Raw genomic sequence first — 23,467 nt, 5'->3', positions numbered from 1 at the left:
TATGATAGATGTTTTGTGCAGCATCTGCTCATGAAATGCAGGAATTACATGACTTGCTTAAAGTAACTTCAAGTCAGTGATAAATGGGAGGAGAAAAGACACTAAAACAGTTAAAAATATTTAAATTCCACTTGCACTGGGGGAAACATCCTTATTTAGAGTTATGAAGTCTGAAAGCACTGTGAGATTTTTTTTAACCTGTATCCTAAGGGGAAACCCAAAGTTTGCACAACCTGACACCTCTCAGTTCCAGTTTTAAGAATGGACTCTGCTCAAATAGAGGTTCTTTCTTTCTTCTAGCTTCCTCCTTCATACTCATACCTGCAGCTTTTTCTCATAATGTGTTGCAGATGTTGCTAATTAGCGCCATGGCTTCAAGTGTTTGTAACTGCTTTTTTCTGCAGTGATTCACAAGGATGGACAGAAAAAACTGTAGCCAGAATAGGAGTTGTTTGAGAGGGAAGTCTCAATTTAAATTTTCTGAAGTGAGGTGAAGAACAGACGCATTCTTTACAGAAACTTGCTTACAACATGCTGGCCTATATTTTCTCAGTGCCAGTGTGTTTCAAAGTGCTCTACTGAAATAGTGTGATGCAAAGACAAAACAGCACCGTGGCTGGTATCAGCAGCAGGGAACAACAGAGGTCACCATTGACTCACAGGAAGGAGTCTCTTCAGAATCCATTTTGGAACCCGATTAGTCATGTAAAGCCAAAAGCAAAGCCTGTTTTCTGGTGGCTTAATTTCAAAGTTCTGTAGCATGAACAAAGACAATTACTTGTCTATGGCTTTTTTAAAATTGCATTTTCTCTCCATTCCAACTCATACCCATTTTTTTCACTGCTACCCAGCAGGAATAACCAGAAACAAAATCTAGTATCATTTATTGATATGATTATATAGAAAGGGGGAGATAAATATCTCTGTTTGTTGTTGCTGCTGCTGTAGTCTTGCTGCAATTATTGCATAGAGTAAAGCATCAGTGTTTCCAGCACCAAAGATACTGTGAAAGCTGTGATTTGGTGCATGATCATGTTTTCTGTTCTGGATTTTAATTAGTTGGGTTATTCTACTCCTTTCACCCAATGTCCTGTTCATGTTGTTTTTGTTTGTTTGTTTGTTTTTAATATAGTTATGAGTTGTTTATTTTTTCTTAGCAAACATAATTCCAAGGACTTTGAAGTATGTGGAATTTTTTAGAGCTTTGTAACACGTTGATGACTTCCTTTTACTTTAAAAAAATTTGTAAGAAATTTGTGAAATTAACTTAGGGTTTAATTTTTGATTTGGGCTTAAAAATCTGAAGATTAACTGTTATAATGTAAGCAAGTGACAAGAAATATTCATAGTTTACAAAGGAGCGGGTAGACAATACAGTACAGTACAAGTTTTATCCCAACTGTGCTTTTAAATCAAAAACTCCTGTCAGCTAGCAGGCTCAAGGAGGAAGTAGCTGTGGAGAAAGACACCCTTTTCTTTATATGAAAATAACTTCCAGAATTCTCCTGGCATTAGTGTGTTTTGTTTTTTATGTTTTAAGTATTCTGCTTGTCTTCTCTTTGAACCTACTTGAATTGGATAAAATGCATTATTTAATCGTGGCCTGCAGATGATTAAGGAGGGTTTTTTTCTGCTTTATTTTATGTTAGAAATAATCAAGAATGCCAATTTCCTTCAGTACTTCAGTTAAATTGGAAAAATAGACCCATATGTTCTGACAGCTCCCACTGGATAAGACTGAGCAGCTGCTCCTCTTCCTAAGGTTTTGTCACGGGATATAATTATTCTTCCAACCATAAAAAAAACAGAAGGGTGTCCCTTCAATGCTATAAAAATACCTAATACAGTAATATTTAATAACATGGGCATTACAAAAGAAATGTGCTCTAAATAGCAACTAAGATTTGAGCTAAGTAAACAAAACACTTAATTTGGTAATATCCTAGACTTCCCAATCACTTTTAATCTGAAATCATTTTACCCAGGTTTAAATTAACCTTAGGGTGCTCTGGTTACCCTTAATTCTTCATACAGATTTCGTAGGCACAAACTGTCCTAGGAAGGAAGGTGGAATGCAGATGGAATGAAGAAAGCTGGATCTCCAGTGACAGATCTGCAGCTGCATGTGCATCACATTCAGCACAACTTAAAAGGGCAGCAGCTGGCAAGAAATTACTTTATATTACATTTACTATTTTCTTCTTTATTAGGCAACAAGGACAAATCCCAGGCCCTTTGTAAGTAACTGTGATCTTAGGATGGTCCTAACTCGCCTACCTGCACTAGCAAAAGCATGACTAGTGCCATATCTGCATGCCTGAAATATCTTGCAGTGCTCTTTGCAGCAGGGCAAACAGGATCAGCAAAATGCAGCATGCAGCTAACAGCATCCACTGTGGAAAGAAGTCAGGAGAAGACAAAATGAAGCCAGGTGCCTATATTTACATTATTTGGCTCAAGTGTGGATAGATCTTTACAGTATTGGTATGCTGATTTATATGGGCAGTACACACATCTGATCACTCACTAGCACCATAGATTAAACCTGTTCTGAACTTTAAGTGTGAATATCCCACCACTGTTGTGAAGTATGGTAAAATATGCATCTTGTTCTTTCACAAAGAGTGAGAAAACTATGGAAAATTAAGAGCTTTTGGACATATGTGAGTGAAGGATGAAGGAAACTTAAGCAGAAAAATTAAAATTTGCAGTTAGCAGACAAAATGAGACACAAAAAACAAAACAAAACAACAACAACAAAAACCATTGCCCCAACAGTAAGACTTTTACTGCTTCCTTCCATTTTTTAGCACACTTTTTTTTAGCACACTCAGGAGAAAAAACATCACCGACAGCCACCAAAATTTCTCTTATTGGTCAGCAATTTAATTTGTTCATAGTGTAAATGAAGTGGGCACCAAGGTAAAAAGGATGAGCTGTTAAATCCATGGAGAATAATAGGACAGTCTAAACAGCTGATGTGGACGGACACTGATAAACATGGACCAAGTCAGCAAAAGGTGAGCACAATGTGTTGAAGAACAGGTAAGGCCTTGTGAATTGAGGCAGATGCAGCTTTTCATGGCTGCTTCCAGACACAGCTGTTCAAGACTGAAGCTGCAGTTCTGTGCTCCAACACTGCTGTAATTTATAACTGGACATTAATAGCTCCACCAAACTGCCACGCATGTGGGGATGGAACCAGATGCAAACAGGAGGTGAATACTACACTTCAAATTCTTGATGATCCATCCCAGCTGAATTAAGCTTGAGGGACTTTTAAACTCAAAATATGAATTACTACCAGAGTTATCCTTTTCCTTATTTGCCCTGGGCATCTCTCTGGTTCAGGCTGCATCTATGGATCTAAGTCATACAGTAATCAAGACTGGAAATTTGCTTATTAGCTTCATCTCTGTGAGGAGGGTTCAGTCTTCTCACCAGTCACAAAGAGAATGATGTTGGTAGATGATGCCATGGAAGGTAGGAGTTAGGGGCTTTAAACTACCTGGATTTGAAATTAAAATATACCGTAAGGTAGCTCCTAACATGCTTGTTGATGCATTTCAATCCTATGCCCTACCTTGGTGACCTTGTGCTTACAATCAGACATTATCTACGTCATGTGCTATTCAGTAGTCCTGTGGCACTGCAGCCCAGTTTAGGTAAACTCAAAGCTTTTTGCTATTTTGCAGTTTCCCCCCAGTTTTTCCAAGGACTTTTAAATAATGATTTCAATTGTGTTGCAGAAATAAAAGCTGGAAAACAGTAGCATGTGACATACAAGAGAAACTGTGCTCCTGTGTTTATACACAACCCATTTGCCTCTCCTAAATGCTTCACCTGAAGGGTTTTGACAGGGGAAAAGTTACATCAGCTGAAAAGTTACATCCAAGAAATTTCTGGGCACTTTTTGTTAAAATTTTGTTGCCTCTCATAACGTCACTGAAGTGAGGGCTGGCAAGAAACTCAGTGAGACCAACAGCCCAGCTGGTCTATGCTGCCTCAAGCAACAGCAAAGGGATGGTGGTGAGGGAGCAAAGCCACGTCTGGCAGTCTTTCCATCCTCCCTGCTCTGGCCCAAAACCACTTTTTGGCTGTGGATGCCAGTTCCTTGGCAGAGGAGCAGCACTTTGCTCTTGGTAGAATGAACACTATGACCATGACTACGGACAAGTGGAATTTCCCTATGCAGAAACACAGGAGATCAAGCACTACCATGCTCTAACCAGAGTCACCAAGCATTCTCGTTTGTCTCCAAACAGATCCTCTTTCTGTTTGGATACTACTGTCTCCCCAGCTGCACTCCCGACTCAGCGGCAAAAGCAATGCCCCGCAGGCGTCCTGGCCATATCCACAGCCCGCAGCTCTCATCCTCCTACCTACAGCCCCACCAAGATGGCGGTCGCCACTCTTCCCTCAGCGCTGCCGCCCGAGCGCGTGCGCGAGGAAGGAGCGGAGGAGAACTGGAGGCCGCGAGCTTCGCCATGCTTTGGAGGGGGAGGCGCACACACGTGAGCTTTTGGACCACCCGGCAGCTTCCGAGCAGCCGCCGTGTCGCCTTGCCGCATTGGCTGATTTGTGAACCTTTCACCTTTCATCTGGGTCTCGCAGCCAATCGCTCGGTTCCTTTCATGCCGCGGGGACGCGGAGCGTAAGCTGCGCAGGGTGGAATTCTCGGAGCGGTCTTGCGTCGCAGGCGCTGGGCGGCCTCCGTTGGTACGGGTGGGAGGTGCTCCGTTTGCGTAGGGCCGGCAGCGCAGGGGGAAAGGTGGGGGGAGGAGAAGGAGGAGGAGGCCGTCGCGGGCCCAGGTGAATGGAGGAACCTGACAGTTGGGGGGAGCGAGGCGGCGGCAGCGGGGAAATGGCGGCGGTGGCGGCGGCAGCACAATGAGACGCGGCCTGTAGTGGGGTGCAGCGCCGGGCCGCGTCCGTCCGAACAGGTAGGAGATGGCGGCCGGGCGCGCCTGCCGCTCGCCCCGGGATCTGCGTGGCGGAGCCCGCTCCGCGCGTCGCCGCGGTGGGTGGGATGGCGGCGGCCGCTCCCTCCCCGCCTCTCGCCGCCGTGTCCCGGTGAGCTGCGCCCCGCCTCCGTCCCAGCGGCCGTCCCCGTCCCTACGGCGCCTCGCCCGTCTCGGGGCCGTGCTCGGAGCCCCGCCGTCGGCCTCGGCAGCTCCCGGCGGCGTGAGGGCCGCGCTCGGCTTTGTCTGCTTGGCGCCCGCGGGGAAGGCCCGGTGCGAGGCTGCGGGGATCGGAGCCCCCCTGCCCCGTCCCGACGGGCCGAGGGCGAGGAGCGGAGCGTGGCGAGAGCTCTCGCTGCTGGGAGCCCGCCGCTGAAGGCGGTGTAGGAAACTCTCGGCTCTTCGCTGTGCTCCGTCCCGTTCCAGTTCAAACGAGTGAGGGAAGCCGTAGTAGCGGAGTGATCGGGGCACACCTGGTGCTTTGCGAAGGAACAAAAGGTTAAAAGGCACGTTAGTACACCGAGATGGTAGGGAAGGTAATAATAAAGACATGGGCTGCGATATTGACATCTAGGAGGAAAAAAAAAAAAGAAAAAAAAAAGCTTGTTTTGTTTTTGCTTATTGTCATTCCCCGGAAATGATTATTTCCAAAAATAGTTTCCTGTTGAGTTCAGATGGAGGGGGTTTGGCACTTCAGATGGTATCTTCTGAGTGTTCTTAACGATGAGATGTTGAACCCCAAGTTACGCAGTGGACTGTGGCGGTGGAAGCTGTGGTTTTGAAGGCAATGACCATTTTTAAAGAAACAAGACCAAATTGGAAAATAAAAAGAATTAACTGCAGGCACTCAGTTATGCTTTTTAAAATAAAGTACTTCTGATGCTATGTTGAAGTCATACTGCGTGTATAGGTTTGGTAAGTCGTGTTGTTGGTTTTTTTCCCCCTACAATTTGATATAGAGACAAACTGAGATTTACTCCCTATATACCATAACTATTCTCCTAAATTTTCTTCTGAAAAGGGACTCTTCCATTGTCTGTGTCTACAAGACTTGTAATTATGAAGATTACACTACGAGGTTTGGAGATCTTATTAGAAGTTTTCAACTGAAAAGTGCTAATAGGTGTGTGATCAGAAGATTGTTACTTTTTAATGTATTAATCTGTAGGATTGAAATAAATATGCTTGTTCAGAAGGTCTGAGTCTAAATTAGGTACAAAATTGTCTTAGTGGTAACGTTTCTGTGAAAGTGGCAGCTCAGTACTCAGCACAAAAAGTAAGAAACTTTAGGACTGACAGTAAGTGGAAATAAAAGGGTATCAGTATGCTAGCGTATAGATCCTTGGTGGGCCAACATATGTAATACTAAATGCAGTTTGGATATTTATGCTGTCCTTCTCTTCTACCTCAAAAAGATGGTATTAGATTAAGAACAAAGGTAGGGAGAAAGTTCATTAGGACACAGGGGAAGAGTTGCAAGAGGAAGGAAAAGAGATTGAAGTTTAAGTCATGAGCAAATTAGATAGGAAGCAATGGCTTTTTTCACCTGTTCATGAAAAGTTCCTGCAGTTTACAAATTAAAAAAAAAAAAAAAAGCAATGGAACTATATATCATGTATAACTACAATTCCTGGTGCAGCAACATCTTAGGAATGCCGAAGTATCGCAGACTCAGTAAACATCAAGATGACTGGTCAGTGGGAGGCCTTGCTGTTATACTCCTTCATAGTTGTCCTCCATTGGATACTGGTTGAGGGAAGCCAACAAGCTGGGGAGGGGAAAGTTTGTCTGACATAAGGTTGTACAAATATTTCATAAAAGTTACGGTTGTCTTGATGGTCTGTAGATTATGGGAAGAAAATAAGCAGAACAGTAGTTCAAAAAACTACTATGATGTACAGAAAATATATGACGTGTCCCATTTCAGAAATCTATAAGATTCCTTTTCCTTGATGGAAAGATGCTTTAGCACACCTTTTTATAGAGTCGGAGTGTTTCTAGTTAATCTATGTTCTCTTTCACTGTGAATGGACCAAATACGCATTGATCTGTAACTGAATGCAATTGCTGGCAAGAAAAAAAGTGAAAAAGACTGTCCTTTTTAGAAGAGCAAGGAGATGCTTAGTAAAATGGATGTGGTAAGCTTGGGGTTGTGGTATTCTGTATTAGCTTGAACTCTAATTTAGAGTCTACAGAAGAATTCAGAAAAGATTGAAGATGCTTTAGGAATACTGAGCATTATAGTAAGCACTAGGACTACTGACAAGTTTTATTTCGGGGCATGATCTAGTCTCATTAAAACATTCTTCAGTTATAATGGGATATGCCACGATTCCATAATTCTCAGTGAGAAAATCCAGGTTTCTTTTTCTCTCTCATAGTTGGTACAAACTGTGGATACTGAGCTTGATAGATGTAGTTGGCAGAGCAGAGATGTGGTTACAGTGTTCTCTTTCCTCATGTTGTAATGTATAGCTGGGTAAGCTCTGACCAGCTGTGTCCCTCACCTTCGTGTGTTCAATACTCATTTCTTCATATTCATAGCGCAGAAACTTGGTTTATTGTTTTCCCCAGGAAGTGCCTTTATTTGAAAAGAAAGTAGGAGTATAATTTTAGTACTGTACAGAACAGTAACCTCTGCGTAATTATGTGAAATGTGCTTTTAGAACGTTCCATCCTGAAGGCTAAGAATGTTTAAAGACAAAATTGTGCTTTCTGCACTCCATGAAGATTTTTCTTCAATCTTTAGCCTTCCCTGACTTCCATGTGGGTTGTGATAAACCAGAAGAGACCTGATAGATAGTAATAGCTAAAGGTTCATTTTTTAGCTGGAGTTACTGCTGTCTTTGGTTGGGATTTGAAGGTTTGGTTGTTCAAACTTTGTTAGTTATTTTAGGGAGTGGACAGTTGCAGGATTGTCATTAAGGAGCCATTCTAAAAGATTTAATCTACAAAGGACAAAGCTGTGCCTACTGTTTTAAAGTATGCTTTGGTATTCTTTGAAAGCTTGGTCTTGGTAGTTCTTACTTGCTTTGCCTACTGACGTTAAGCATTTGAATGCTGAGCAGCTGATTTCTGCTTTTTATTGGTTAAGGAAAATTTTCCTGATATGTTTTTACTTTCAAATTGCTGCAAGTTCTCTGCTTCTCAGATTCAGAACTGAAACTGGTATCAAGGAATCTTTTATGCAGGAATGGTGAAATGTCCTTCTTTGGTGAGGAAAGAAAGAAGAGCAGCGCTCCAAATTCTTGCATCGTAGAGCCAGGGACTTTTGTACCTCTTCTTTTATGTAAGTTTGTACACAGTTGTGAATCTGCCTGTCTGTGGTTGTTTTTTTTTTTAGTGCGGCACTGTGGATCCCTTCTGACCAAGAAAATGCAATCATTTTTTTTCCTTAATACTTGCTAATATACAAGTCTGGTAGAAAATCTATTCTGCCATGCTTTCCCCCTCTCCCCCCTTCTATGTGCCTATGGCTTAATGCTTATGCTGCTGCCATGTGATATGCAATAAGCAGTTTCTGCTCATGTTTTCTATCTTCTATTAATCTCTGTGAACAAACAATTCCTTAATAGGTTCACCAGGTGTGTGTGTGTGTTTGTCTGAGTTGCAGTGGGATGACTGCTGTGAATAGGGGAGCAGGTTGAGACTTTGAGCTGGCATTGGTGTTTTTTTTCACTCTTCCACTTGTATGCAAAACAAAACAAACAACAACAACAACAACAAACCATAGAAAATCCCCAAGCTCCACAGTCCTTACTGTCAATTAAGTTAAAATACTTGGTTCCCAGGGCCTGTCTCTTCTTTCAGAGTCTGATTCCTGATAGAATGTCAACCCATGTAGAGCTTCCTCAGCAGATTCCAAAAAGCAGCTGGGTAGCAGTAAATGTTCAGTTTTCTTGGAAATGCAAAAATGTGGGATTTATTTTAAAAAATAGCTGCTGCTTTGTGACAACTGGCCTGAAGGACTGCCCGCTTGCTGATAGCACAACCTTCCTTTCTATAGGGAGCAAATGTAGTGTGTGCTCTTGAGTAATTAGCTTAACTCTATGGCTAACTTAACGATTCAGTTTCTCCCTTGTTTGCATCAGTCTTGCTTAGTCTGTGATTTAGATCAAGGTTCTTGCAGATTTCTTGCAACTGTTGCTATCTCTTTGACTGTATTCTTGCTCCAGAGGAAATGAACAAAGTGAAGTTACTTTGTAGTTGATGTTTAAAAACAGGTAGAATTGATCTCTGGACGTCCAGGTTCAGAAAGCCCTTCTCTGAGTTCTGGCAAGTTCATTCAGGTATCTTTCTTTTCACACCCCCTTCTTTTAACTGCTGAAATCTGGAACTGTTTCTAGGTGTTTGTACAGATAGATACATCTAAGCTGACATACTAACTGTGGCTTTATGGAACGTTCATCGATCTCTGGCACTAATATTGTTACCAGTAAAGATGACCAAGTGTAATCAATCTCAAGTGAGACTTCTACTTCCTCATTTAAGTTTTGAATTTCCAAGTAGGCAAATGCATCTACCTTGCTAACTTCATGCTAGGTGGCTAGTAGGTTTTCCTTTTTGGAAGAGGACGTAAAGTAAATTAAGGTGAATACAATATAACAATGTTTTGACTTCTCTCTCTCTTTTTTTTTTTTTTAATCCATGACCTTTTAACATCTTTGTGCTGAAGTTCAATGCCCACGTTGCCAGTCTATGTGAAGTTATTTGTCAAGAAGTGATATGATCTCTGTGCAAGGCTCGAGGTGGGGAAAGGCATGCTTCTCCATGCTCCTCCCCTCCCCCCCACCACTGAAGGTCATTTTTAGTTACTATTGCTGTCTGACATGATACTGCTAAATTGATCTCTGAGACTTCAGAAACCGAATTACTACTAAAGGTGGATGATGGGCATAAAGGATACAGTGCTTTGAAAATAAGACTTGCTTTGAAGCCTTGTTTCTGGAATATGTTCTATGAGTCTGTGGAATATGTGTTTGTTTATTTAACTTATTAATTTAACTTCTTATTATGATGTACTATTGCTTTTCTGTTTCTGTGAAGTTAAACAAAGAGAATATTGACCCAAGGAAATGAATGGTTTCTAGCAGTTAAGTAGCCAGTGTCAGCCTGAATGGTAGAGACTGCAAGAGGGAAGTGACACAGTTGTTACTGTGATTATTCTTTTTTTCTTCTTCTCTCATTATTTCCACAGTTATTCTAAGCAAGGCCTGCATTTCCTTTTAGCTTAAGACAATTAAAACTGGATTCCATGGACCTCATTTTAATACTTTATAACTTATGAAGAAAAGTTTTTCTTTTCTTAGTTGGTCTAGAAAATATTCATCTCAGTAAACATCAGCCTCCTGAATTGAAGAAACAAAGGAAGCTGTAACTGGTACTTCAAAACCAAGCTTATTGTATTATTTGTTATACTTTCAAGGATTATATATAATTAAGAAATGTATTCCTAGGTACCGAAGTTCATAGGTTTGTTTATATGCTGAATATGTCAGTTGATTTTAGTGTTGTACTCTAATCAGACTACGATTTAGTGATATCTTCTTCTGAAGAAGTGTAACCATGAATGTGTGGTGAAGAATATCTGTCCTGGGATTTGAGAGGAAAGAGCTTGAGCAATTTGACACATGATAGAACTCTGGAGGAGGAGGTGTAGGTTTTATGAAGGTAATGCACAACATAGGCCTGCATTTTTACCTTGAAGTACTTTAATGCAAAAGGACTGGGAGAGTGCTAGAAACATTTATGAGCTCCCTGGGTCTTTCAAAGACATACAATCAACCTACAGGAGATGAGTAATTTTCCCTGTGGTAATCTTTGCATAGTTAATGTTCTGCTGTGTAGAGATTGAGACATAAAACCTGCCTTGATTAATACTGAACTTTCTGGAAAACTGTCTTCTTAAGTCTCTGTGTTACTTAAATTGAATAGAAGATGAATTTTCAATAAAGCAATCCATGATTTGTTAAAGCTGTCCACTGGCTGGCACTTACATCAGTGAATAAGGGTCTGCAAGGAGCTGCTGGATGGTTTTAGAGCATGTGGTGACTTGCAAAATGATGAAGCAGGTGCTGATTTCTGGCAGTATTTTGAGCAACATGCCAATAATGCTATTAATATATATATTGACTGCCAGCTGTTAACTGTTTTTAAAGCCTTTTATGGTTCATTCCCATACTGTTGCTAGTAAATGTTTTTTTTTGTTGTTTTTGCTTTCAATTAATTGTTTTTGTACTACATATCAAGAAGTTTTGTTTCTGGACCTTAAAATTTCTTGTCACGGTGTAACACAGATCAGCAATAGCTGGCAACAGAGGAATTGCTGTCTGATTTTGAGTGACAGTAAGAAGCCTCTTGAACCCAATTTGCTTGTTTCCTGTAAGGTAAGCCACCTAATGGCTGTCAAAGTGGATGACAACCATCTCCTCACACCAGCTCTACTACCCGTCTGGCACTCTCCACCTCCCATACTTGATGCAGCTTGCTGATCCAGCAGAAAGCTTGCTCAGGCAAAGGAGAAAAGGGTTAGGGAGCTGAATTTTTTTTTCCAGCATGTCAACCAAGTGTCAAAGCTATTTAGAGGCAGGAAGGAGCAGTGAGAAGTTGCTTCATCTAGCACTAAATTGCCATGGGACTAGGTTGGCAGTCTCATGAAACCTAATCCTGAAATACTGTGGGTACTTTCTACTTGATTGTTTTCTGTACGAAGTGAATACTGATGTCTCTTCTCACTTGTTAATTAAAATAACTGTTTCATGTTTTTCTCAACCTTCTACTTTCTCATCTATTACTAAGCAGTTGTTATAAAGAGGTATATTATTGTAGTAATCTTACGGGTTTTGAGTATCAAGATGAGCTGGGATTCAATAACTTACGCTCTAGCTGCTAGATTGGGAAAATTCGGAACTCCTTTTATGCCCAGTTTAAAGCCTCCCATTTGTAATTAGTGGTAATTTGTAATCCTGACTTTGTAATTAGGGAGGTATTCATGAAAATGTTTTATCTTACAACATCTTGTTTCTTTGTCAAAGGTGTGTTCCATGATAGCAGTGTCATTAAATACAAATCAAAGCCTATTTTTTTTTTCCTTATCTGGTTGTACTACTTTTTCTTTTTTTGTAATCTCTGTGGTTAGCCTTAAGAGCTTCTTGAAGCAAAGTAGTTAGGTTTCAGTAAGGGAAGGGAAAGCGCTGTCCTGATTGTTTAAAATAATAATAAAATCTAATCCAGATGTTTACCACCAGCATGATAAAGACTTGCAATCCTTAATTTGAAATCAGATCTTTAGGACCTCACACTATCCACAACATAAGTCTTTGAATCATTATGTGGGAAGTTCAATAGGAGTAGGTTAAAGTAGCTGAAAGAGGCAAGTCATCTTCATAAGTTGTTTTTTTCTTCCTTCTCGCATTTGAGTAAATAACTGTTTCTTCCTACCCTATGCTTTTACTTTTAGGGTGAACTTGGGAAGGAATTGGAGACTTTGCTTGACAATTTAAACAGTCCTGCACTTGGTTTTGTGATGAATAGTGACTGCAGTTTTTTTGATATTCTTTTTCTTTTAAGTAACTGAATGGTGATAGTATCATTCAGACACATCGGTATCCAAAAAAAGTGCGAGCAGTCTGACTTCTGATGTACGGAGTCCCATTCAAAAAGTGTTGTCTTAACATTTCTGTCCCACTGGATTTGAGATAAACAATATTTATCAGTTTCAGTAGCAGACATACAACTCAAAATATCACTTAGTGTATGTATAATTTGCTTATGAAATATTATCCAATACTTGGTATTAGGATATCATGTAGAAGGTTAAAATAACTAAAAAAGAAAACTTTCATGTAAAAAAAAAACTCCTGTTCTTTAAAGGTTAGCATTCTAACTAGGAGTTATACAATCACAGAGGTAATATTCAAAACGGTAAATCCTTTTTCCTATTGGGCACCTGAGGTGCATAGGTCTATCTCTGGCTGTAGGTAATTTGTGCATTTTAGCTGTCGTTTCTGCCTAGAAAGAAAATACCTGTACATCCCCTGACTTAGTGGTACTTGCTTTGAAGCTTCGAGTGCAAGAATTTCTGAAGTTACGTGGTGGATTGGGGAAGCTGCTTCATCTAAGAAACAGCTTTCTTCTGTGTGACATCTTTTATTACTGTTATGGCTAGTCTTCCTACCCGGCCATAAATTACCTAGAAGCAGTTGTACCAGCATAAGACACAGTGGCAGGTGGCATGTGGGTTGAAGAGAAGAATCTAAGAGTGATGCTCATATGTTTGGCAGTGCCCTATGAAATGCATCTTAAGCTGTCATCTGGGGACCTTTAAAAGACGAGACAACGTCTTATGTAACTGCTGAGTGAAAATGGAAGAGGGGTGATAAAATACAAAGTGACTTTTCTGTATTTTGTCCGTTCAGGGCTATCATGGTTCTTCTGCGTTTATTCTGGAACACCTTGTACAAATAGATACAGATCTTTATGAGAATATCTGAGAGCTATAATGAAATACCTCTTGTGACATTAAGATATGTTAAATTTCTGTATTTGCTCTGTTTAATTCTAATAGAAGACAAGTAGCAAGGCTGCTCTTCCCAGTGACAGCTTGCCCATATGAGTTTAATTCACTTTTCAAATTAACTTCATTGCCTTGTTTGATTAGTCTCAGTTTCTCTAAGCTCTCATTTATTTGATGACTGTAACTTTACATTTTCATTTCAAAATGCTCCATTGTGTGTTCTAAAGGCCTTGGCTATGTTCTTATTCCTGATCAGTTTTACTATATATTTGAAAGACGCTTGAAGTGTAAACTATGGAAATGACCATCTATTGTATAAATTATGCATAGCTAGGAGGCAATCAGAGTCAATATTTAATTCTAACTTCCACAATGCCTTTCTCATTAAGTGTTTAAGGTTATAAAAGCAATGCATGCACTTTTTTCTGAATAATATTACTTTTGATTTCTGTTATACAAGAAAAGTATTAGAATTCATCTGTTAACTAAAGAGAAGTTAAAAATGTATCTACTCCTTCATAGTTGAGAAGCAATTCTGAGGAAGAAGTGGAAAATATTTCAAATCTCCAGTAGGAGTTAGGCAGTTAATCTGTGTTAATCCTTCTGAAAGTCATACCACTCAATTATCTCTCAAGTTAGCTTGTTAGTTTTAACTAATAAAATTAAATGATTACTCAGTGAAAGTAAAGACAATTGTATTTAAATATTTATTTTGCATAATATAGATTTTAATAAGTAAAAAATAAAATATTAATTTTAGTTTGCATTTAATCAAGTTATAAATTCCTCCTAAATACACCATAACACACACGACTGTCAGACAAGCAGGGTGTTCTATATAATGGTTATTAGTAATGCTGATTAATAAGCTAAATGAAATAACCAATGGTAGTTGTAACAGTACCTTCCTAATGTGTGAAAAGCTCATTTTCATAACTTGCAGATCAGGTACTTAATATCAAGTAATTGCTTAAAATTAAAACTAAACAACCATAATGAGTTTTCTTAACTGATAATTTAAAGTTTCCCAATAGAAATCAATATTGAGTTAAAGGGTGTTAATGCCTTGCATTTAATCAGATCTGCTGTACTGGGATGTTGTGGTGGAGTAATCACTTTGCCTTTAAAATGCTGTTTCTTTCCCCTGCTTTTTAACCAATTTATTTACTTTGTATCTTATGACTTTCAGTATCTATTTTTATTTGAGCAGGAGTATCTCTTCAGAGCTCCATTTGCTTTCATATTTTTCTTTTTTTGCTTCTAGAAACCTATTTATTTCCTTTTATTCATTCTTACCTAGACTGAGTTTTCATTGTTCTTTGTCATTTAAATGCTGGCAGCGTTTCTTCTGATAGTGTTATGTATTCATTACAGCTGCTGTTCCTTCCATCCCCTTCGTGCTGCATCATGGATCTTCTTAGAGAGTCTGGATTTAATTGTCCCCTGGAGAATTATGTACTCATCAATCTGATCTGTTGGAATCGGTCATCTGCAGGGCATTGTGAGAATAAGCGAAAGCAAGGAAATATTCCTAACCCATTGTGTTCATTGTTAGTGAAAGTATTGAATTATTTGCAGAACCACCCAAGGGTCAGATAACAAAAAGGTGTCAAGGAGTGTTTCCACAGTGTGTCTGCCCTCGAATGAGTCATAAAATGTGAAACGTGGAATTTTCTCAAGTTAATCCAGGTTGGAGGGATCGTACGGTGATATCTGTGAAAGGTCGTGTGCAAATCTGTTTTTTTATTCCTTCAGATTCAAAATGGTGAAGTTGTGTTCCAGTTCTTATCTGAATCTCTTGAATTTCCCTCCTCTCTTTCTCATATAGATCACTGAGATTTCTGTAGTGAATGTACCTGCTAAAATACCACTTTTCTTTTTCTTTTTTTTTGTAGGTCCTTGTATATCTGCAGTAGAAGCTTAGGACATAAGTAGAGAAGGGAGGTGGTCCGGGCTGATAGAGCTGTCAGGTAGACATTACAGAACTTGGCTCTTCTTTCTGAGAGCTCAGAACTGACAGAAAACACAAAAAATCTGAAGTGTTTGTTGATGGCTGCTCTATGTTACTGGGATCAAGCAACCTGTAAGATGCTTGCTATTTTGCTGCTGGCAATTAGATGATAGTAAACATAATTATAAGTGATTTGACAACTTCAATTCAAGCTACAGCTGATGTGGTAATAACAGGACAGATATTTTTCTTTTGCTTGAACTGGTTTTATTTTTCAGAACTGCTTTTATTTGATAACTGGTGCTCTGGAGCTGAAATTCTGGGTAGAGCAAAATCTACAACGATATTCTTCTAGCAACGAGGCTCTACTGAAGCCGGTATCTTTATATTCTGTTCTGAAAACACAGTTTTCCAGTTCTCAACTGATTGAGTTTTAGGACTGCACTTTAGCATTACAAAAGAGAGGAATTCCCTTCAACTGATGAATACAGACCAGGATCCTGTGGGTATGCCTGTCTTTCCAGTGCCAGGCTATTCAGAGTAGGGCTGGAACAGAAAGAACTATGTGAATGCATTCTGAATCAGGCTTGGTAGTTGGAGTACTATATTAATTTATATTGCTTCCATAACCAAAACTAACTCATCTATAGAGATTTAGCTGCTTCAGAATATTATTTCTTAGCCCTGAGTAGCTTTTGTTGAGAATAGAGAAAAAAAAATGGAATTGTTTAGCAAAATTCTGTTTTGTTTTGTTTTTTTCTTATAACTTGCCTTAATAATCATTAAACAAGTTGATGCAATTTTCAGGAAACCATCATAGTTCTGATGTCTGGAACCGTTCTTTTATTTTTGTAACCGAATAAAGCTTTTTCTTATATGCAGAAATAGCTTCCAGTCCAGTTTTGAGAAATAAAAGGGTGACTGTGCTCATCTTTCCCATTTTTCTTTTTTAATGTGGGATATGGCTAATAGCAAAGCAGCTTATTTCAGTTTTGAAGTGTTTTCTTTATTATTTAACAAGGGCAAGCAACTTTTATTACTTTTTTAATAAGCTGCGTAAGAGTTTGTTACTGTATATGTTATATGCAGAGCTAATGTGAAAAATTAGGCTAACGTTGCACTGGATTATAAAGATACTTATCTGTAAAGTATAGGCTTAGCATTGGACAAAAAACACTTCCTAATAGACACAGAAATATCTCAAGGATACCTGTTGTATTTGCAGTCATTCTTTGTCTCTTTGTATTTATTCTGCTACTCTGAAAGATGGTTGACTCAAATCTTTTGATTTGTTTGCCTGTACTGAAAGTATTACTGCTGCTTAACAGTATCAACAGTGGAGATGAGGGACCCTTATGATGAACAGGACATTTCTCAAGTCTGCTGACATAGTAGGCTCTTTATCTGTTTGACCTTCTGCTGTCTTTCATAGTTGATGGAAAAAGTGAAAGGCATTTAAAGGGGGGGGGGGGGGGAGAAAGAGGAGGCGGGGGTGTGAGCTTTAAGTTTTAAAAAAAGCTTATTAATGTTAGACACCTGTGATCCCACATGTTGTGGAGAATGTGTTCCAGTTGTATTTTGTGGGTCTTAAATATTTTTCATTTCTCGGTCAATCATAAGGCAGTGCTTAAACTTCTGAGACTTGGTTGGAGACATCTGTTAAAGACAAAGGTGTTTGTTTCCTACATTGGAAACCTGAAGTTATAGAACACAAGATTAGCTCCTCAAATATTTGCAAACCATTCTGATTTTCATTACCTCTGGTTCAGGGCTAAAAATATGCAAGACAAATGTAATTTGCTCTTATATGTATCTTGTCACTTTAACTTCGATATGGATGTTAGCTCTCATGTTGCCACCTTTTCCCCCAAATTCTTTCAGATATCTGAATCACTTTCATTATATTGGTGCCAGTTATTTGAAAGCCAGCAGTGCAAGAAAGAACCTGTGTTGTGAAAACACTGTTTGAAACTTTCACCTTTAAAATGGTAAAATGTAATTTTGAATTCTGACTAGCTCTGAACACTAGGCAATATACAGATTTTTCTACTTTACTGAACAGCATTGAAAAGTGAAGATTGATGCATTAAAATAGCTAATAATCACTAATTCATTACAACTTGCTTAAGTCTTACAATCTTAATTTAAGTAATGTAAAAGAATTCTCAAGTTCTACTTTTAAATGCATGTGTTTATATAGAAGGAATAGCAGTGCCTATAATATGGTGCATCTTTTAGTGAGATGTTCATTGTACCCATCTATGTATGTGTCATCTAAGTGGCTGTTTCTAGGCAGTAGCCTGGTACTTAAGAGGGGTATTAAAGTCTCTGCCTTCAAAACAGTTATAGTTCTTTTCAACCTGACTCAGATAGAAAGCATTTAGTAACTGTTATTAAGCTAAGTTATCTTAATTCTCATAGATTCCCAGATATTTTGAATTTTCTTTGTGAAGTGCTTCATACTGTGCCAAGTTTTCTTGTGTTAATTCCATTAATGCTGCCAAACACACTGCACTTGTTGATTTGATTCTTACTAATCAGATTAGTATTGCTAACCCAGGTGATTCTCAGCTCTTCAGGCAAGGCATGGCTCAATATAAAGGCCTTTATTTTCTGGTGCTGTGCACAGTAACTCAGTCAGCCAGCTGTGTAGGTTAAAATATGTAGTATTTCCTTTTCGAATGATTTTTTTTTTTCCATTTTGGAATTAATTCAGATTTTTTTTATGAACAGACACGACTTTAACATGAAAAACTCAGTTCTTACTTTTTGTGAGAGCCCTTGAAACCCTGCTAGGATTCCGCAGGGAATTTTCATCTACTCCTTTAAATGTTATTACATAGGCTGTTTAATCCAAACAAATAAAGAAATTGGGCATATAGATGTCTGACTGGAGCTTGGGTTCCCTGGCATCTGAAACTTTGAATGTCTTTTGAATTTGGGAGCATTAGTAGGTGCTCTTTATATTACATATTTTTATGGACTTAAAATATTGCTTCTCTCCCACCTCCATATAAAAGAAAATTCCAGCACTGTGGCTGCAAGTTTGCAGCCAGGAAGGAGTACTTACAGACATGCAAGTGATAAGAGAGAAGCCTTTATTTTTAGGAAATCAGACTAAAAATGGCCAAGTCCAAAATGTAATTAAGTAATGTGCTAATCAGTATATAAGACTTATATATTTCAAGTGTTACATTAGGTATTAGAATGAGTTGATTTACACTACAAATAATAATTAGTTTTGTTGTTTTCTTTTTTAAAGTAATCCTGCTGTGTGTGCACTGAGTGATAGATGAATTAATAGCATGGCCAACATTAGGAGACTTGAACTCTCATTTTAGACTGGTAAAAATCCTAGAGGATGATGTAAAACCCAGATATCCATAGATACTACTAGATGCTACTTTACAGAACTAATGCCTTTAGAGAAGATCTCTTGTATCATAGGACTCTAGCTTTGGATTCTCTGACAGGGAGAACAGAGGACTGTTGAACACCTCTGTTTGTGGGAGTTTGGCTTGCCACATGGAGAGGAAGGGTTTATGTTGATGCAAATAACAAGCTTGAAAGCCCCACATGGGGTTATATTCAGAGGGCAGCTGCTGCTTTTATTTACCATAAGCAAGAATAATTGGTACTTTGGAACTGTACTTAGCTCACAGTTCCCCTCTGGATGGGGGAAAGGAGAAATCCCTGTCCTAATGTCTGCTTAATTGCCTTCCGTTCTTAAAGTTGACCTTTAGATAAACTAAATAATTACAAGAAAACAGTTTGTTGCCCAATCAAAGGATCAAGTGATTAAAAAAAAAAAAAAATCATCAATATATTCAGCTACCCTTTCTGGTAATACAGATGCAGTAATTATGCAGGTAACTACATAAATTAGGGTCTGTAAGCTTAACTGTGGGTTTATTTTCAAATAGTAGCTTGGGAAAAAAAAAAAACAAATTAAGTATTGCATCGAATAATTTCATTTTAATTGTTAAATCTATTTAATGTTCATGGCTTTTAGTTGACTTTATTTAAAGACATGTCCTTGATATTTTTTTTTTCCTCTGACTTCCATGGAGAAGACTTTGGTTTGTCAAGTTGAGAGTATTCTGTTTTGGAGTGAGTTTGAGGTATTATGAAGTTAGGAACCACAGTACAAACTTATTTCATTGTTTGTAGCACAGGATAACTGAAGAAAAATATTAGGAATAAGCTTGCTGGAATAACACATGGAAGAGAAGAGTGAGTCTCATTTTGTAATTAGCCCTTTTGAAAATCCTGAAGCAGCTGTAATTAGGGAGAGGCAGGATGGTGGCACAGAAGGACTTTCTCCTAACCGCAGCCACAAAGGCTGTTTTTACCTTGTATACTCTGATATTGCAGGACTTCGATTTGCACTAAAATTTATTTCTGTTTGCTTGAAGATTATTAGCTCCATCACTTTTGTGGGTTCAAAGTCCAATTGGATAGATCTTCTTGCAAAATTGGAGTTCACTTTCAGTCTTTTAGCAATTTGTGAGTAATAGTTTAATTAAGTATTAACATCATTATTAGAATGGGGAGAATAGTCATCGTTTAATTTTAAAATATAAATGATGGAGAAAACTTTGGTAATCTGAAGCCAAGTAACAGGTTGAACATGTGCTACTGCTGTCAACTTCATTCCCACTTCTTCCTGGCAGTCATGTTGTTTTCCTTAACATCAGTGGTTAGCTATTGCATTAACCTGATTTCCTAACACCAAATTACAGAATGACGGTAAGAAGAAAATAAAAATCAAAACTGTTGATATATTCTTTTGTATACTTTCTGATATATTTGTATACTTATTTTTTGGTATTATCAGATGTCAAAATAGCAAACAGCCACGGTACTCAAAGATCTTGTCTGAGGCCTGCAGGGGTACCTGTTGGTTACTGGCAGATTGCCGGGCACTCAGACCTGCAGAAGTCACTTTGTCCTTGTTTGCTTCTCTTGGGGTCCTTATAGCACTTGACTGTTGGGTTTTTTATTTGTTTGTTTGAACAGAGCTGCTTTGTTCATTGAGTATTTAAGGCTTTTGCAGTGTGACAAGTTGGACAATCCAAATACTATGCTTGGAACTCTCCCCTTCCATCATTATATAAAATATGTGAACATTAAGCTCTTAACAGGAAGCTTTAAAAAAAAAGACAACATGTTATTGTTGATTTTCATTTCTGGAGTGGCTTCTGTGCTTAGTAATGTCAGAGTCATTTTAAAAAAGTCGCTCTGCTTTTTTAAACAGGATCTTTAGTCACTGTAGAGTAAAATATTGTACCTCTTGTCAGTTTTATGATTGACACCTCTCTATATTTCTCTATCTGCATATAAAACATTTATGTGATTTAATTTTTTTGTAAAGTATTACCAGATCAGACACTGATGTTTATGAAAAATCTCTGGTAAGCCCAAAGCGTTTCCTCGGTGGGGCTGGGAGCCCTGGAGCTGCAGACAGGGCTGCTGCCTCCGCGCACCGGGCTTTGTCTGGGCGCGGGCACCAGCGCCATTGAGATGCTAATGGAGGGAGCTGCTGTTTTGTAGGAGAACTTGACTGCATCTCAGGAATGTGGCCTGTCTGGTTATATGTTAGCTTCGGCGTTAAAAGGGCTACTGTAATTCATGTCTGCGGATCGATTGAGGCTGCCGACTAGTGTGTTACAGCTTTGATGTGCCAAAGGAAATTGTTGGGGTTGGTGGGGAATTACATTCTCCTTTTGGTTCTCCCAAATCTGAACCTACCGATTTGTTTGCTTTCTGCTTACCATTTTCTGCTTACGATTATGGAATAAAGTGTATTTGCTGCGTGAGGCAATACGTGTTGACAAGCTTTCTTGACAAGTAATTGAGCCTTTTTTTTTCTGTTTGTGTCTGTTACACGGTAGGGTAACTAGATGCTGTAATAGCAAGAGAAGCTGAAAGAGGTAATACGGAGTGTGGTATATTTCTGCACCTCTACTTCAAAAGGGAAGGCTTTCAATTGTTAGGCTGCTTTCTGGTTTATGCTGTAGAGCTGATAGATAAACTATTAACCTGTACGTAACAGGAATGTATCCTTACAAATTTGTTCAACTCACTGCACCTTACTGGTAATTTTCTGTGTTTGTGCAGAAAAAGGGTGCGTGTGTGCATTGCAAACGTGACTTTGAAAAGTAGCTCTGGGAGTAAGATTTGAGTAGGTCTATTTTGTACATTACCACAGTACTCACCAGATTTTCTGCATTGCAGTTCCCACATATTTTTGTTGTAAATTAAAGCAAAAACAGTTTATTTTGCTCTTTCAAACTAAGTCCATTCTTTTGGCTATGTATTGGATGGTAAGTTTCTTTAAGACTTCATCTCAGCATTAGGTGAAAGCTGTGTGGAGGGAGCACAGGGGAGGAAAATTGTAAATCTAGTTGTACTCAGTTGGCAATTACTTTAGCAGATAAAACAGAAAATATGCAAATATCTCCGGAGCACTTATGGCTTTCAGATGCTGACTGTCTGTATCCCCAGCCAAAAAAGGACAGATGATAATTAGATTTTGAAGGACCATGTGCTGTTGCTACAGAGCTAAATATTAAAATGCAAGAAAGCAGACTACCACATGGCACAATTGATTTTTATGGCAGTTCATGTTAAAATACTCTCTTTCTATATTGCCTTCTAGGTTACCTAGGGTGAAACAAAATTACAGGCTTGGAAACTCTGGAAAAACTCAGCATCAGTATTTGAGGTAAAAATGAACATACTGAAGTAATCTTGGGAGTGTCCTTCTTATTAACTTTATGGAATTGATCGGAGAAGAAATTTTTGTCAAGATTAATTTTGCATTTAAGTTTTCAGTATTGATTTAAAAGAAAAAATGACTTCAAATCTTTTTAGATATAGCAAAACTAATACTTGAGATGAATATATCATGTTAATTTTATGCTTTCAAGCTTTGAGAATACTGTAGATCTTTTGTAGATCTACAACATTTGTGTTTTTGTCGTAGTTCTGTAAAGATGTTAACATATGAAATTGTCTTGAATGACTGCTAGATTTATGTGAATAGTTAAATGTATTTTTATAGGGATTAATATGAATTGCATGCTAATATTACTACTAATAAAATATACATATGCTGATGCGCTTAGAAAGTAATGTTTTTTCTTTTTGATCAGTTTACTGTGTTATGACTTGAAAGTGTGATACATTAGAAAACATTAAAAGCAATCTGAATTCCACTCTAACTCTAAAACAAATAGTGCACGGAAAAATCATTGTTTATCTGGAAAATATTATAAAACATTACTAGTGCATTTCTCATATGAACCAATTATTGATATGAACAGGATTAGGGATGCATTAATTCCTTGCATATTTAATCTATCAAAAATTAGCTTTTAAATTGCTTGTAGTTTTGTTTCTATTACTAAATTAAAATAATATGTGTTGAGAGAGGATTTATATTTCATTTTCTCTCAGCCAGTTATAGTGTGGTATTAACATGCCATATAGTATTTATAAGCAAGTGAATTTCCACAATTAACCTTAATATCGTAGTTTCCTTTTAAAATATTTTTTATAGTTCAGATGTCTTTTTTCTTCTTGCTTTTCAGAGCCGAAGCTTGCAAATCATGTGATTAACCTACAAGCTGATATCATGATGTCAAAATGCAGTTTGGAAAGCATAAGCACAGAGGCTGCAGAGATTAAAACGGTAAGTGCATGCTTTGTAGTATGGGAGAAACAGATTTTTATGTATCATTTTGCTATATTCTATCTGATGCATAAAACTCCTTCAGGACTACCAAGTCACCATAAAGTGAGACTGTAGAAATTTACCCTGAATTTCTTTGGAAAGAATAAGAATAATGAAAATAGCTAATTTATTTTATCTGTGGATAGTTAGATAAAGCAGTGGCATAAAGAAAAAATGTATTTGTTGTGAAATGCATGCCTTGATATTTCTTGTGAAACTGAATATAAATGTGTTCATTTTTTTGACATTTCTAAAAAGTGAATGTTGCGTTTAAATATTTCTTGTGGATTTTGCAGTGAAAT

General features: G+C 38.2%; 1 protein-coding gene across 4 annotated transcripts in view; it reads left to right on the top strand.

The window, feature by feature from the left end:
• The first annotated feature begins 4,636 nt into the window (after nt 1–4,636).
• Nucleotides 4,637–23,467, top strand: part of DICER1 (dicer 1, ribonuclease III) — a 64,785-nt gene continuing 45,954 nt past the window's right edge. For 3 of the 4 annotated variants that reach the window (XM_031593044.2, XM_031593043.2, XM_090141557.1), the window contains exons 1-3: nt 4,802–4,943; nt 22,089–22,154; nt 23,023–23,123. The gene's annotated coding sequence lies outside the window, so the exon portion shown is untranslated. Of the gene's footprint in view, nt 4,720–4,801; nt 4,944–22,088; nt 22,155–23,022; nt 23,124–23,467 lie in introns of those variants that run through there. The other variant, XM_031593045.2, reaches the window with a different exon arrangement.

This window comes from Phasianus colchicus, chromosome 5 (genome assembly GCF_987193195.1).
Source record: "Phasianus colchicus chromosome 5, bPhaCol1.hap1.1, whole genome shotgun sequence".
NCBI classification, from domain to species: domain Eukaryota; kingdom Metazoa; phylum Chordata; class Aves; order Galliformes; family Phasianidae; genus Phasianus; species Phasianus colchicus.
Note: the sequence above shows the minus strand (reverse complement) of the source record. Positions and strands in the feature narration are given on the sequence as shown.